This window comes from Diplotaxodon limnothrissa, linkage group LG20 (assembly GCF_057381915.1).
Source record: "Diplotaxodon limnothrissa isolate DT_005_m linkage group LG20, D_limnothrissa_male_GT1.1, whole genome shotgun sequence".
NCBI classification, from domain to species: Eukaryota; Metazoa; Chordata; class Actinopteri; order Cichliformes; family Cichlidae; genus Diplotaxodon; species Diplotaxodon limnothrissa.
Genome location: NC_140615.1, coordinates 36,405,209 through 36,419,345, shown reverse-complemented (window position 1 = coordinate 36,419,345; position 14,137 = coordinate 36,405,209).

Genomic DNA, 14,137 nt, shown 5'->3' with positions numbered 1-14,137 from the left:
TAGGGAAGCGTTAAAACATTTGTGTCTGGCCTCCTCCCTTTCTCTCGCTCTCTCTCTCTGTCTGACTCTAGCTCTCTCACCCACCCTCTTTCCCTGTGAAGACTGATTTGTTGCAGCACCGCAGCCTTTCAAATTCTTATTAAATTGTGATGATGGTCCCTGAAGTTGCAAGATAGACAGAATCGCCTGTGTTGCCTCCCTCCCTCTAAGTGTTTCTCAGCTGTGGAGATTATGGTTGTGCAGCCTCACTCTTCCTCTTGTTCTCTTTCTGCTCTTGCTTGCTGTTTTCCCCTTTATCTATCTCTGTGTTTTAGTCTCTCCCTCTTATTGAAGTTGCCGGGGCATTAGTGGTGGAGAAAGAGAGACACCAGCTTTGTTTCTGAGTGTAGAAGAGACGTCAGGCGCTCCTTTCTCCATGTCCATGTATGGTTGTCCTGTCAGAAAACACACAAACAGAAAAAGAAGCAGAGAGTGAGAGACAAACCAGGAGGAGAAGGAGAAGGAGGGAAGAGACTGAATTTAGAGAGAAAAGAGGAGGTATGGGTGGGAAAAAGCTGAAGAGAGGTAGGAACTGCAAGGGTCCTTACAGGGAAGAAAGACTTTGTTTTTTTTTTGGCGTATTGTACTACAGCCAAGAGTCTTTGTTCCTACTTCTGGAGCTGATTTGTGTGGACTTGGGTAACCAAGTGTCCGGGAATGCAACAGACGTACCGGAACACACAACCTGACCCAGACCACATCAAAGCGTCCAAATCTGATTTAATCAACCTGTTTAATGACCACTGTCAGTTGTTATTAGTCCCATTTGGATGAAGGAGGTCCCTCATCTACCTAACAGACAGCTCAGTAGGCTGATGTTAATCACTGCAATCAGCGGTAAACACAGAGCAACCAAACTATACATAAATTTCCAGTGGTTGTGTGGAGAAGTCTGTGAAACAGTCCCAGCAGGGTAGCATGTTCTACATGTCTATATCCCTGAACTGAGATCCTCCCGACACTAAATGAGCAGTTTTGTTCATGATCTATCACTGGTTTAGGAATCAAAACCTTCAGGAGTCAAAAAGGTGCCCACATGGGTAGGTAAACAAGACAACAGACACTAAGACAGCGACTGAGGAGAAGGGCTGGACCGTTTATACACATTAGCTAATCAGGGAATGGGAAACAGCTGGTGGAAATGAAGCACAGGTGAGAGTAACCACACAGGTGAAGACAATCAATGTCAATGAGGCAGGAGAAATAAAAGCAAACACCCAACAATAAGCTCAAAGCAACAGGAACACAAAGGGTAACTGTAACTGATATTTTTCAACCTGGTTCTGGCCTCATTACATCCACTCAACATTGGTCCATCCATCCATCCATCCATCCATCCATCCGTCCGTCCGTCTGTCCATCCATCCATTCATCCATCCGTCCATCCATCTGTGTCCAAGTTGTAGTGGCAGCAATTTAAGCAGAGATGCTTTGACCTCGCTCTCCCCAGACACCACGCAGAGACATCTACAGAGCGGTTCTGCAAAGATGACCTCCTCTTGTGAAATACTTCACATAGGAAGCATGTATGAGGCATCCTGCTGACATGCCCAAATCACCTCAACTCCTTCTTTAGCTCTCTAAACCCCCTCCCAAATGAGTGGGTGAGCCAGTGATGTGGTTGGCCAGTCGATATGTGAAAGTGTCCTCTGAACCCCGGGACTTGGAAGTTCTATTTCTCATGAGCACTGTGCTCGGCAGGTCTATCATCATTAACTTGTGAATGGAAGAATGAAAACCACCTCAGAAAGTACCTATTAGAGCCGTTTTAAAATGTGTTACAAAAACAAGCTAAACTATGACAGAAAAAACGGAAAAGCAGAAAAGGTTTTTTTTAAAGAATTTCCGAACTAAGTTAAACACATTTTAAATAATAACACATATAATGCTGGTTTAGACAAACACTCGTTTTATCATTAAATCTAAACGAATCATTTTGATTGAATAGTGGACAGTATGTACATCTCATGTCTGTTTATTGATCCTCTTCGTCCTTCTCAAACTTCCCCTGAGGGCTGTACAGCTGAAGCTCCATTCATGTGTTTAAGATGAAGATATAAGGCTTCAGGTTATTAAAGATGTTTTTTATGATGAGACAAGCAGCGTATCCTCAGTCTGCAGAGCAAAAACATCGCTGGCCATCTTCCTCCTTCTCTCTCTTTAATTTTCCCACTGCGTTCTTCACTCAATAAAGACACAATAAAGTTTCCTGTGAAACTCCTCACCATCAGATGAAAAGTTATTGTCATGCAGTTATTGCATTAAGTCCACAGTGGGAGCAATAAAACCGCTGCTTCCTCAGGTTTGAGTCGAATCACACTGAATCTGCCGTCTTCAGGAAATTTAACCTCTTAAACCCCCAAAACCTTTGTGATGATCAACAAACATTAACTACTTCTGCTCATTGTCATTGAAATGATATCCCAATGATACTAAAAGCAATAGTGAATATGTTTTTTAGTTTTTATCTGTCTGTGCTCTTCATATGGAATTTTTGCCTGCATGCAAAAACGTCTCCTCAAATATGACTTAGAAATCAGACTAAACTAAAACTAAAAATCAAAGTTACAAAGTTACATTATTGTATGCAGTTTTCTTTGTACTACCTTTACTTCTAATTAGTAGAATACTTCCATACTGTAGTATTGTTGCTGTTAGTATTTTAGTAAAACATATTGAGCGCACACACAGTCACCTGCCTGTGGCTGTTATCTGTCCTGCTGCGGTAAAGTCTCCAGTGTGTGTCTGTGATGAATTATGAATACGCTTTCAGCCTGACTAGTTTAGTTTAGCTGCACTGCCTCAGTTACCACTAAGCACATACAATCCACCACAGAGACAGACAGACACACACACACACACACACACACACGCGCACACACACAGCTTCCCTGCGCTCAGTGGTGAACGTGCTCCAAGTGGAGCTTTCCATCATCTCAGCAGGAAAGCTTTAACTGAACAGCAACATTCAGTCACTCTGGCATGACGCTTATTTCTTTTCTCTATATTTTCACTGGTAATTTTTATCAAGGCTTAAATGTTACAAATGCGTTTCGCCAAAATGTTGATGAACAAGGAGGTGATATATATACCATATACATTTGCATTAGGGCATTATTGATCTTGAGTCCATGAGTGAATACAGCTTTGATTAGAATGAGGAAAATACTGCTGTGGGTTCAAATGTCTCTTTTTATCAAGTGCTTTTAAATGAGATGCCAAGTGTCCTTCACAAGCATCAACATGTGATGAACTGGAAGTAAAACCTTCCTCCATGTTGCCATCGCCCACTGCATTATGTACTAAAGCCGAAGAGCGCTTTGATGAAATGGCAGCGTCTGACTTCCTGGGAATGATAACAGGTTGGTGTTGTTTTATGTGCAAACTGAATGTCTTCCCTGTGATTCATTTTGTAATTTGAATTAAATGGCCAAGAAAATAGAGGTTAGGTTCTGAAATGGGTATTTCAGGTTAGTTCAGCAGTTTCACTTCCAGAAGAATGTCCTTCAAGTACCACACAAGGTGAGTAATGTCTGTAGTAAACAGCTTAAAAAGCTGAAAGGCTTTCTGTTTCTGGCACGTGTTGGACAGTCTTTTTCCACCTGCAGTTCTTTCCTCAGTCTGCAGGCCTGTAGTAAACCCATCTGCCCATCCTCTCTGTGGGAATCCCTGCTGACATCATGGTTTCTGAGTGAACATTAGATATTTACAGCACCCGCATAATGCCTTTTATCTACAGCCACTGCTCTGGGATTGGCGTTTAGCTCCCATCAAGCAGCTGGTGCTGCACCTCGACCCTTCTGGTAATGTGTTGGCTGCTGGTTTTATGGTTTTATGGTCATTACCACCCAAGAGCTGATTCCCAAAAGTTTGAAAGAGTTTCTACAATTCAAAGAACATAAACAACTGAAGTTTCAGAATAAAAGTCAACATGTTATAGTCCTGCATTTATCTATACAGTGAACTGTGTTCACATGTAATCCATTTCCCCATCAGTCACTGTGTTGTCTGTACAGCTTAAAAGCTTTGAGCAAACCTGAAAGGAGTTCTCCTTTAATGGGATCTGCCTGATTGCTCTTCTACATTCATCTGTTTGTGATTATGAAATGAATCAGCTGAAGTAAACAGATACATTATTCAATAGTGGGACCAGAGGTGTGTTTAGATCAGGTAAAGAGCTTCCATCATTCAGTGGGCTTCCTTTTAAATGTTCAATAACACTTTATAATAAAACCTGCATTCAAATGTCCAATCCCATCCATCCATCATCCATCCCCTTCCTCCCACACAGGTCTGATATGGCAGGCCCAGACATCCATCTGCCCGACCACATCATCCCAAAGTGATCAAGCAGCGCACCCTCCACTCCATGGTTGTGTTTAGAAACTGTACATAAAACTTGTGACAGAAGTGGTGCCAAAGGGCAGCCCTGCTGGAGTCCAGCACCCGCAGAGTATGAGGCTGACTTGCAATGTAGTTCAGGCTCTCACTACAATCGCACAGATGCAAAGTACTCTGTGCAAACAAGCGCGACAATTCAAAAGCTTCCCCAGAGGACGACCAGAGAAACGCGGTAATATCCGGTCTCCTAGTGTGGAAACACTTGTACACCAGTTGGGTAACGAGCTGCTCCAGTGTAATATTTAACCAAAAAAATAAGCACAATGTTGGAAAATTGTTTGGAAAGAAACTTCTTCATAGACAGATGCATCAGGAAACATGAAACACCACAAGCAGGAGACTTTCATTCAGATCAATATGCAATTTTCTTCTGAACTCCAGCAACTTCTCTCCACGTTCCTGATGCTTCTGATAATACGGTGACTCTGGGTACAATCATCAGGATTTTCATCCCTTTCAGGCAACCTTGTAAAGTAAGCAAAGCAGTTTCTTAACAGAAAAAAATATATCTATTTTTCCAAGTTTCTTTTTTCCAAGGGATATTTTTCCCTTTAGGAAGATCACCTTGTGCTTCACCCTCATACAAACTGCCACAACTAAATAAAGTGTAAACCTTTCAGTAAAACATAAATCTCCTGCATCTGCTCTTCTTCACATAAATTGGTCAATAACAGGAAAACAACAGGTCTCCAATCACTAATCAGCAGAAAACATGCTTCTGATTACTAATCAATAAAGAGAAACCAGGCTGTCTGCTCACAGATCAATAAAATGTCCTCGGGAAGTGCGGTGGGGACTTTTCAGTCTTTCTGATTTTACAATTTTCCTTCTTGTTTTATTGATTGGGGTTTGTTCTTTGTTCAGCTCGTGGTTACATCCTGTTTCTACAGCTGAGTTATTTTATTTTTTATCATTTTAATCTCTTCTTTGATCTATTTTTATGTTACTTTTCTCAAATTAGGATTATTGCTCCTAAAATAAAACTTAGTGTTTTTGCTTAAGGTTACATTTGCGTTGTACAAATGAAGCCTACTTTTATTACACTTTTGGTCATCGGTTCTTCAAAACTGAAGTTTTGCTTTGAAGGATACTATTCCACTTTCAATGTTTTGCATTGTACGGTATTTTTACGGACATGTATTTGGTATATTTTTGGTTCAGAAACTGTTTTTGTTATCATTTTTGTTAAGTGCTAAGTACTCCCTTATTTTTCCACCTTTACCTGTTCATGTATATACTTTATCATGCTATGATGTAGTGTTGTCATGCTGTTCCATCGTTCACTGCAAATGTTTGTAGAACTTGCCAAAGACCAGACACACGCAAATCTGAGGTCAGTAAACTCAATAAACAGCAGTCCACCCATCCATCCACCCTGACCTCCACCTGTCGTTACTACAGCTCTCAGAGGGTGCTGTTAAAAGCAGTTGTGTTGCCTCACACGACAGCTGGAAAACGCTTACCAAAAATGATTAAATATAAATTTTGAGAATTCAGAGATGAAATGAGTTTGTTTTAAATGAAAGGAAAGCTTCTGAAACAGTAGGAGCAGCGTTTCTGCTGGAGTGGAAACTTCTGTTCCCACACAGACACTCACAGAGTGATGGAGGGCAGCACATGGCCGGCCACTCTAAGTGTTTGTGTGAAACCATTAGACGGCCATCACTGAGCAGCGCTTCACTGCGGCCGGCAGACACACACACACACACACACACACACACACACACACACACACACACACACACACACACACACACACACACACACACAGTTCAGTACAAGCAAAAAAATACAGCATCTGCACATTGGATATAATGATTAACCGAAAATATGTCAGCTGACAAAAGCAAACAAAAGCGAAATGATCCATCATCCATCAACCCATCTGTTCATCCACCCACCCATCCAACCATTAAGTGCTGCTGAATCACAGTCAGGTGGCAGCAGCATTTTCAGCTCCACCTGGAGGATCCTGAGGATTTCCCAGACCGGATGAGACATATAATCTAACAGCGGGTTCTAGGTCTGCCCCTGGGTCTCCTTCAAAAACTGTAATTGCCCAGAAAACCTGGAAAGTAAGGAGGTCAGGATGCATCCTGATCATGTGGCTCCATGCTCCACTCCTTTACGCACCAACATGCAACCACCCAAAGATCATGAGCACATGTCAGCGTCTAATACTTCAGAAGCTTCACATTCACAGCTGACTCTTTTTAAACATGATCATCATCATAATCTCACCATTTTTCTGATGAGAACACATGAACTTTTATATTAGTATAAACTGCCAACAAATCCAGCTGAAAAGGCCTGAACAGGCTGCTCCTCCTGTCATTAAAATCCCATCATCTTCCTTATTTTTTAAAGAGGATCTAAAGGTACCTCAGTGTGAAATTCACATCAACCCCAACATGTAGCCTGTTTGAGAACCTGTATAATGACAGGAAGAAATGAAAGGATCAGGTGAGCTCCTCCACGCCAGCTTATAAATGCACCACCGTGATGTCAGATATTGGTAAGTTCAAATGGAGAGGAGCACAAGTCTTTATTAAAACGCTTGTTTCAATGTACGTATTGATGTACCGACTACTATCACTGGATTGCTGTGACTCTGATCATGATTTATGATTTATTTCCTCTTTGTTTTGTTTTGTCTGCTTGAGTCTCACCATCTGTACAGATGCTGGCGTTTCCCACCAGAACAGTAACTTAAATTAGCACGGAGCTGCTCACGAATGCAGCGACAGTAGTTTAATAAGAGCTGATGATACCTCCTGACCAGTAGAAGGTGCCAATGTCCTGTTAATACCTGTTGCTGTACCTGATGATTAGCAGCTTGTAATTATGGCTCTGTACGCGGAATAGTTTGCCACATTCGAAGGTCTTCGACTCAAGTTTCTACGTGTATTAGAAGTATTACATGGTACGGGAAGTAGAAGTATAAAAAAGTAGAAGTAAAATATAAAGCTGGCAGAGGTTTGGCCTTTCATGTTGTGCCTGAGAGCCTGGAGCCGGACGATAAACCGGACACATGGAAGATTGCACTTCTAGCCTTTGCTGGACCTCCAGTCTTAGAAAAGTTCAGCACATTTTTATTCACCGATGTTTGACAAGGTTGTTGCAAAGTTTGATGAACACTGCTCGTTCAGTTGCACACAGAGCTACCGAAGCTTTGATTCTTTTATTATAGACCTGGAGTTAAATGTATTAGACATTTAATATTTTATTTTCGACCTTTGCTGGCTTTTCCTTTTTTATTTTTAAAGTGAACAACATCAGGGATCATCCGGTATTAAAGCTCCTACAGGTTAACCCAGTCTATGAAGACATTTTTACATCATCTCATGAACAATTTAAAATGTAAATTATTTTATCAATGTTTCCATTCACTGTTGTGTGGAATAATGTTGTTGGCTAATAAAGACAATCAGCAGGTACAAAAAGATGACACTTGAAACTTTGTGGAAAACATATAAAAAGATATTTTCTTCCTATTTTTTCCAAATGACTGCAGCAAACTGTTGCATCTATGTGGAAAACCAAAATGACGCCCATACATTCAAAGACATGTAACAAGGCTGGCAGCTGTTGACTCACTGGTCTTAGCACCTTCATGCTGATTAGCACTTACTGTGAGGTTATTTTATGCTCCAGATTGTTCTCCTACTCTGTGCAGGAGAAGATCATTTAAATTAACAAAAGAAACACGGGGAGGACAGGAGAAAAGTGGTGGGAAAAGGCAGCGTAAATTTTGCATAAATGCACCAGGATGCATGTTATCGGAACATGCAGAGCGCGACTGCGCTTTCAGATAACATGCAGCTCCACGCTCACTGCTGAGAGCTGTGTCCATTTTTTGCACAAGGACTGATCTATAGCCGGCTCAGACCATTTAAATCGTACGCATGTGCTATTTTATGTTATTTTCTGTGCCGTTCATTTATATCTAGTGGCTGCTCTAAACTTTTAGCTGACACACAGTTACATCGACTCACTGAGGTGAAGAGCCAGATATGTGTTTGTCCTTAAAATTGACAGATTTGCTTCTTGGTTTGCGCTCTGGCTGCAGCCAGCGTGGCACTGCTTTCACACATCAATGTACCCGCGAGCTTTTTGTTACTAAAGCAGCCACTGTTGGGTTTTTAGTGCGTACTTGACTCACTGAACAATCCAAACCATATGGTATGAACACGTTTCTCTGACAATTCAGATCTTTAACAGCATGTTTACTCCGTGTGCAAATAGCACTGAACACTGACTTTTCATCAGCGAGTTGCACATAAAACATCTGGAAAGGAAACTCTTCTAACAGAAACATGTTGCATGTTAGAGACTGGATTTGAAAACTATTCTGGGTTCTGATATGAAACTTTTTTAGCATGTAGCTAAAGGCTAGATTATACTCTATTGTGGATGCTGGACAGCTGGAGACCCCACGGCCGAGTCACTCCTGTTACATTGTTTGACATCTGCTTGAAGTCTGCTGCCTGATCCGAGTGGACCCTTACTGCCTTGCAGACGTGGAAAGTATGATTCCTTCTTCAAACTAGACCTAACATTACTCCCTGCCTCTAAATATTGACCTTAGGGATGATAGGAGGTTAATGCCAAGCTGTCAAATTTTATTTATGCAATATAAATGTCAAAAGATGCCCTCCACCATCTGAAAAAGATGCGGTGTGACCCGCCACTCTGATATTCACGACTATGGAGGCAAAGCTCCATAGTCGTGAACTTTTCATCTACTAATTGGAAGGTTTGTGGTTCAATTCCTGGCTGCCCCAGTCTGCATACCAAACATCATCTGGCAAGACACTAACCCCATCTCCGATGCACCTGCTGCAGTGTGAATGTTCAATAGAAAGCACTTATGTAGAAAAACTATAGAAAAGCTTTTTGTATGAACGGCTGAATGAGACGAGTGCTCAGGTAAAGTAGAAACGCGCTGTATAAGAACCAGCTTCCTGCATGCTAGAAAATACACAAATCCTTGCTTTATAGAACTGCATTAATTCTTTGCTTTAGTCCATCATGCTAATGTAATGCTCTGTAATTGCATCAAGCTTGCTAATGCATTGCCAGTATTCCTGAAATGAAGACATATGCCATTTTTCTCATTTTCACAGCTCTGATCATCGGCTCGGAAGTCTTCAGCCGTTCCTGCGTGCGTTCCAACACAGTCCGCTCACTTCCACTCACGATGGCAGAGCAACACAAACACACCAGAGCAACATCGCCCAGTACAGCAAAGGCTCTTATCCAGTGGATTAAATGTGCTGCCAAGGAGGAGTTGACCAAACTCGCATTGATTAAGTATTGCATATGTGTCATATCAGGATATCCTGCAGAGTTTCACCAAAAAACTGTTAAAGTAAAAGCACATCACAGCCTGTGTTCCTCTTTCACTGTAAAACCTCGAGTGAAATTTGTTTAGCTACCAAAGTGTGCCCGCGCATTAAAAAGCAACCTTAAAACCAGTTAAAGGCCTGTGCAGCATCACATTAGCTATGAACTGGCATAGATTGAATTTGAAGACGTTTCACATTCGATTATTTACCGTCTGCTTCTCAGCTGACTGCTGAGAAACAGACCGACTGCGTCACTGACACAAATCAGGACCAGCTACCATGAAACAGTCTGATAACACAGTGACTTCACAACAATCTTCATCTTTGATAAGAACAAAAAAAACATTTATTTAGCCTAAAATGTTTATTTTCTTAAAGAACGTTGTGCTAGAAACGACAGTGTCCACATTTAGGAAACCACAGAGCCTTACAGGGGAAAAGGATATTTTTCACTTTCCCTTATTGGGCGAAACAGAAAATGCCACAAATGCTCTGCGGAGTACAAAATAGTCATTAATCTGCAGATGAAATTAGTCCCCAAGAATGCACTGTTTACTTGAGCGGCTGTTTCAGAATAAAAACATCAACTTTTACATGAGTGAGGTGTTTTTAAAGATGTACACCTCTCGTAATGGATTGAAGCCAGACGTGAGGCCACAAAGTATCAAGACTACAAAAGACGTTCGAGCGTGCAATGGCATCAAAAATTCTTGACTTGCACGATTTGAATCTTTCCTATCGACTCTCAATGAAACTTTAAAAGGTAAAAAAAGACAATAAGTGAGTTAGGAAGCCTCCAACTCCCTTTTGGAGGTTTAAAGAGTTTCAGGACTGCAGAAGCAGGAGGTGTGTGAATATTAATGAGCACAGTGTGTGCACATGTATGTGTGTGCACGCATGCATATGACAAGTGTTCAAGCGGCAGGTGTGTGTCTGTGTGTGTATGCGAGACTGCTAACCACTGTTAATAGCAAACACACAGAACTTCATCACTAATTCATACAGCTGGATTACGTCAACCTCAACACGCAGGCGCGCACACACACACACACACACACACACACACACACACACACACACACACACACACACACACACACACACACACACACAAAGGAAAATTATCCACATTTATCTGCTTCTATCTTCTATCTAAATCTTAATCTTGAGGCTTTGTCTTAATTATTTGTCATAAATTGGTGAACTTGCTGTCTCCTGTTTATCCCAAACACCTCAAACCTTTCTTTTCTATTCTTTTCTATTCTGTTTTATTCAGTTCTATTCTTCCTCCCTCGTCCTGTTCTGCTCTTTTCCATCTACAGTTTTTAGTCACAAACGCCACTTTTTTCTTCTTTGCTCCTCTTTATTCCAAGTTTTCTACTCTGATTTTATTCTCTTCACCTCCTCGCTCCAAACTCTTACTCACCCCCTCCCACCCCCCACCCCTCTCCACCCCCACCCCTCTCCACCACGCCATCCCGTCCCGCTCCTCTTCCTCCACTCGACTTTTCCACTCCCTTCTTATTCTATTCTCAGCAGTGGTAGCGGTGTATCTGGAGCAGTTTCCATCCTACTTACCACAGCTGCTGGTGCTGGTGCGGCTGCTGATGATGAAGGTGAAGAGTAAGGCGAGGAGGAAGAGGAGGCAGGTTTTCCAGGTGAAACCACTGTGGACGGATGCAGGAGGACAGAAGAAGAAGAATAAAAAAGAAGAAGAAGTAGGAGGAAGAAGAGGAGGAGTGTTGTTTTACTGTCTCAGATCTGTCCTGCTCTGCTGCCGCGGCAACAACCACATCTCCTGTCATCCCTCTCTGTCTCACTCTCTCTTTCTCTCTCTCTCTCTCCCTCTCTCTTTCTCTCTCTCTCTCTCCCTCTCTCTTTCTCTCTCTCTCTCTCTCTCTCTCTCTCCCTCTCTCTTTCACTCTCTCTCTCTCTCTCTCTCTCTGTGGCTCCACCTCCTGTTTCCTGCTCGACCCTCCCCCTGTCTCCTTTTTGTTTTCTCACTCTCCTCTCTCTCTCTCTCTGTTCGTTGTCATTTCATTCTCTCTTCCTCGTGTCCCTCCCTTTTCTCATCACACACACACACACACACACACACACACACACACACACACACACACACACACACACACACTGCTCTACATTAAACAGACTGATGGGAGTTTCATGTTGGAAGGAGAGAGAGAGAGAAAAATGGACAGAGAGAGGGGGGGGGAGGAAAATTACAACTTCTGATGTAAAGTGTTCAGATTACATTACAAAATATTTCATATCATTATCAAAGAAAAACCCTCATCGAACATACAGTGCAATAAAGTTGCAATTTAAAAACACTATTTATAAGGAAAAAATGTATATTTGTTATTAGAACGACACTTAAAATTACAGCGTTTGTGTAATAGAGACTATTCTATACTCCAAATTCTAGCACGTGCTCTGCATGCAAACTTATTTCTTTGTTAAATTACTAACTTTATTTTCACTTTAAAAACATAAACGTAGCTATGACCTTTATTCTTTATGGTGTCAATTTAAATTACTTGTGACAATTTTATTTTAAAAAAACAGAGAGGTGTTACATGTTCGTTGGGGTTGTAATGGGGCAGATTTTAGGGATGTGTCATGAATGGAGTCTTTGTTTGTTTTTATAATGACTATTTTCTGTAACTTTACCTCTTGAGATACTTTCACACCACCTGATTCTGAGAACTTCAATCTAAATATTATAAATTAACATAATTGTATTTAACTGGCAACTGATGCAATATAATCTCTATTGATTTATTCAAAAGTAATTTACTTACAAAAGTTAAAACTTTACATTGTGAAACCTTACACAGCATTATTTTTAGGCAATATTGAAACGGACAATATTCCAATAATGTTCCATTACACAACACACTGTTGTGACTTTTCATGCACAGTGACATGATGACATTGACTTTACATAGATCTGATATTTTACCCTGACTAATGCTTTGGTGAAATTACAGTTTTAACCCAGGTAAGATTTTTTTCACATATTTAAAATTTTATTTCCATATTAATTCTCAAAATATCTTTTTTTTCCTACATATCCTACAATGACCATCTGCAGCCCATTCAAACATCACGACTACATGAGGATCCATATAAGTAGAGCATCTGACAATACTCAATACGACTTTAAGTTGCAGTCATGTGTAATCTATTGACACAAAGTACAGAAGTTTTTAATTCAAGTTTGAATGTAGCAGGTTTCCTTGAATCATCTTAAGGGTCGGGTTTCGTTTGTTCCCTTAGACACTTGAAGGTAACACAATCAGCTTAAACACTTAATCAGACAAAACACTGTCCATACGCGCAAACACCCACACAGCCGGACACTGGAGCTGTGCACTAAAACATTTAAAGAGCCAGTGAGCTGTCCTGATGACAAAGCAAACCATGTGTTTTTCTGTATTTTGCTTTTTAGATTAAATGTGGAGCTGAGAATTAGAAGAGTTGGTCCCCTTCAAAGTATTTCTCCTACTACCTGTTAATCATCTTTGCATCACAGATATTGATCAATCCATTTGCTTCCCCATAAGAATTTTTCTCTAATATCAATGTTCAGTTCTTCCTGGAGGACCTCAGGGCACTCCCAGGCAAAATGAGATACAACCATTCCTGCAAGTCTGCCTCAGGATGCCCTCCTAGTTGGGGTGCCTGGAAAGCCTCACAGGGGAGGAGGCATTTGGATCAGATGCCCCAAACATCTTAAACTCAAAGTGTAGTCTGAACTTGCTCTGGATGTCCAAGATCCCCCTCACTGTTAATCTCTAAGGCTCAGTCCAATCATCCTGAGAAGGAAACTCCTTTCAGCTACTTCACCTCATCCTTGAGATCATTACCAAGAGCTGATGACCAAAGGTAAGAGTTACAGCAACTGATAAATCAACAAGCTTTACCTCTGAAGTCTCTCTGTTTGTGAAGTTCAAAAGACTGCATGCAGTTGTGTGAAAAACTAAATGTGTCACATGAGAGTTTGTAGATCCACTTATATCAGCATTTGAGTTAAAGTAATTGTTTTCTGTATGACTTTATCAGTCTGTCACATTTTTGTTGAGGACTAAGGAGAAATATGCAATGACCAAGATGAGGTTTTTTACTGGCAACCCTTCAACACGAGCCATATTTGTTCAGTGTTCTTCTAATTATGCGATCATGAACTTTAAAATTAACAAAACTGAGACCTTTAAAGACTGAGATGGTCTGATCTTGGGATGAATCTGCTGGGACACCGACTCACGGGAAGAGCATTGTGTTAACACAAATAAATGATCCAACTTAGCAAAGCTTCTGCTTTTACCGGGGGTCACACTTGCTGA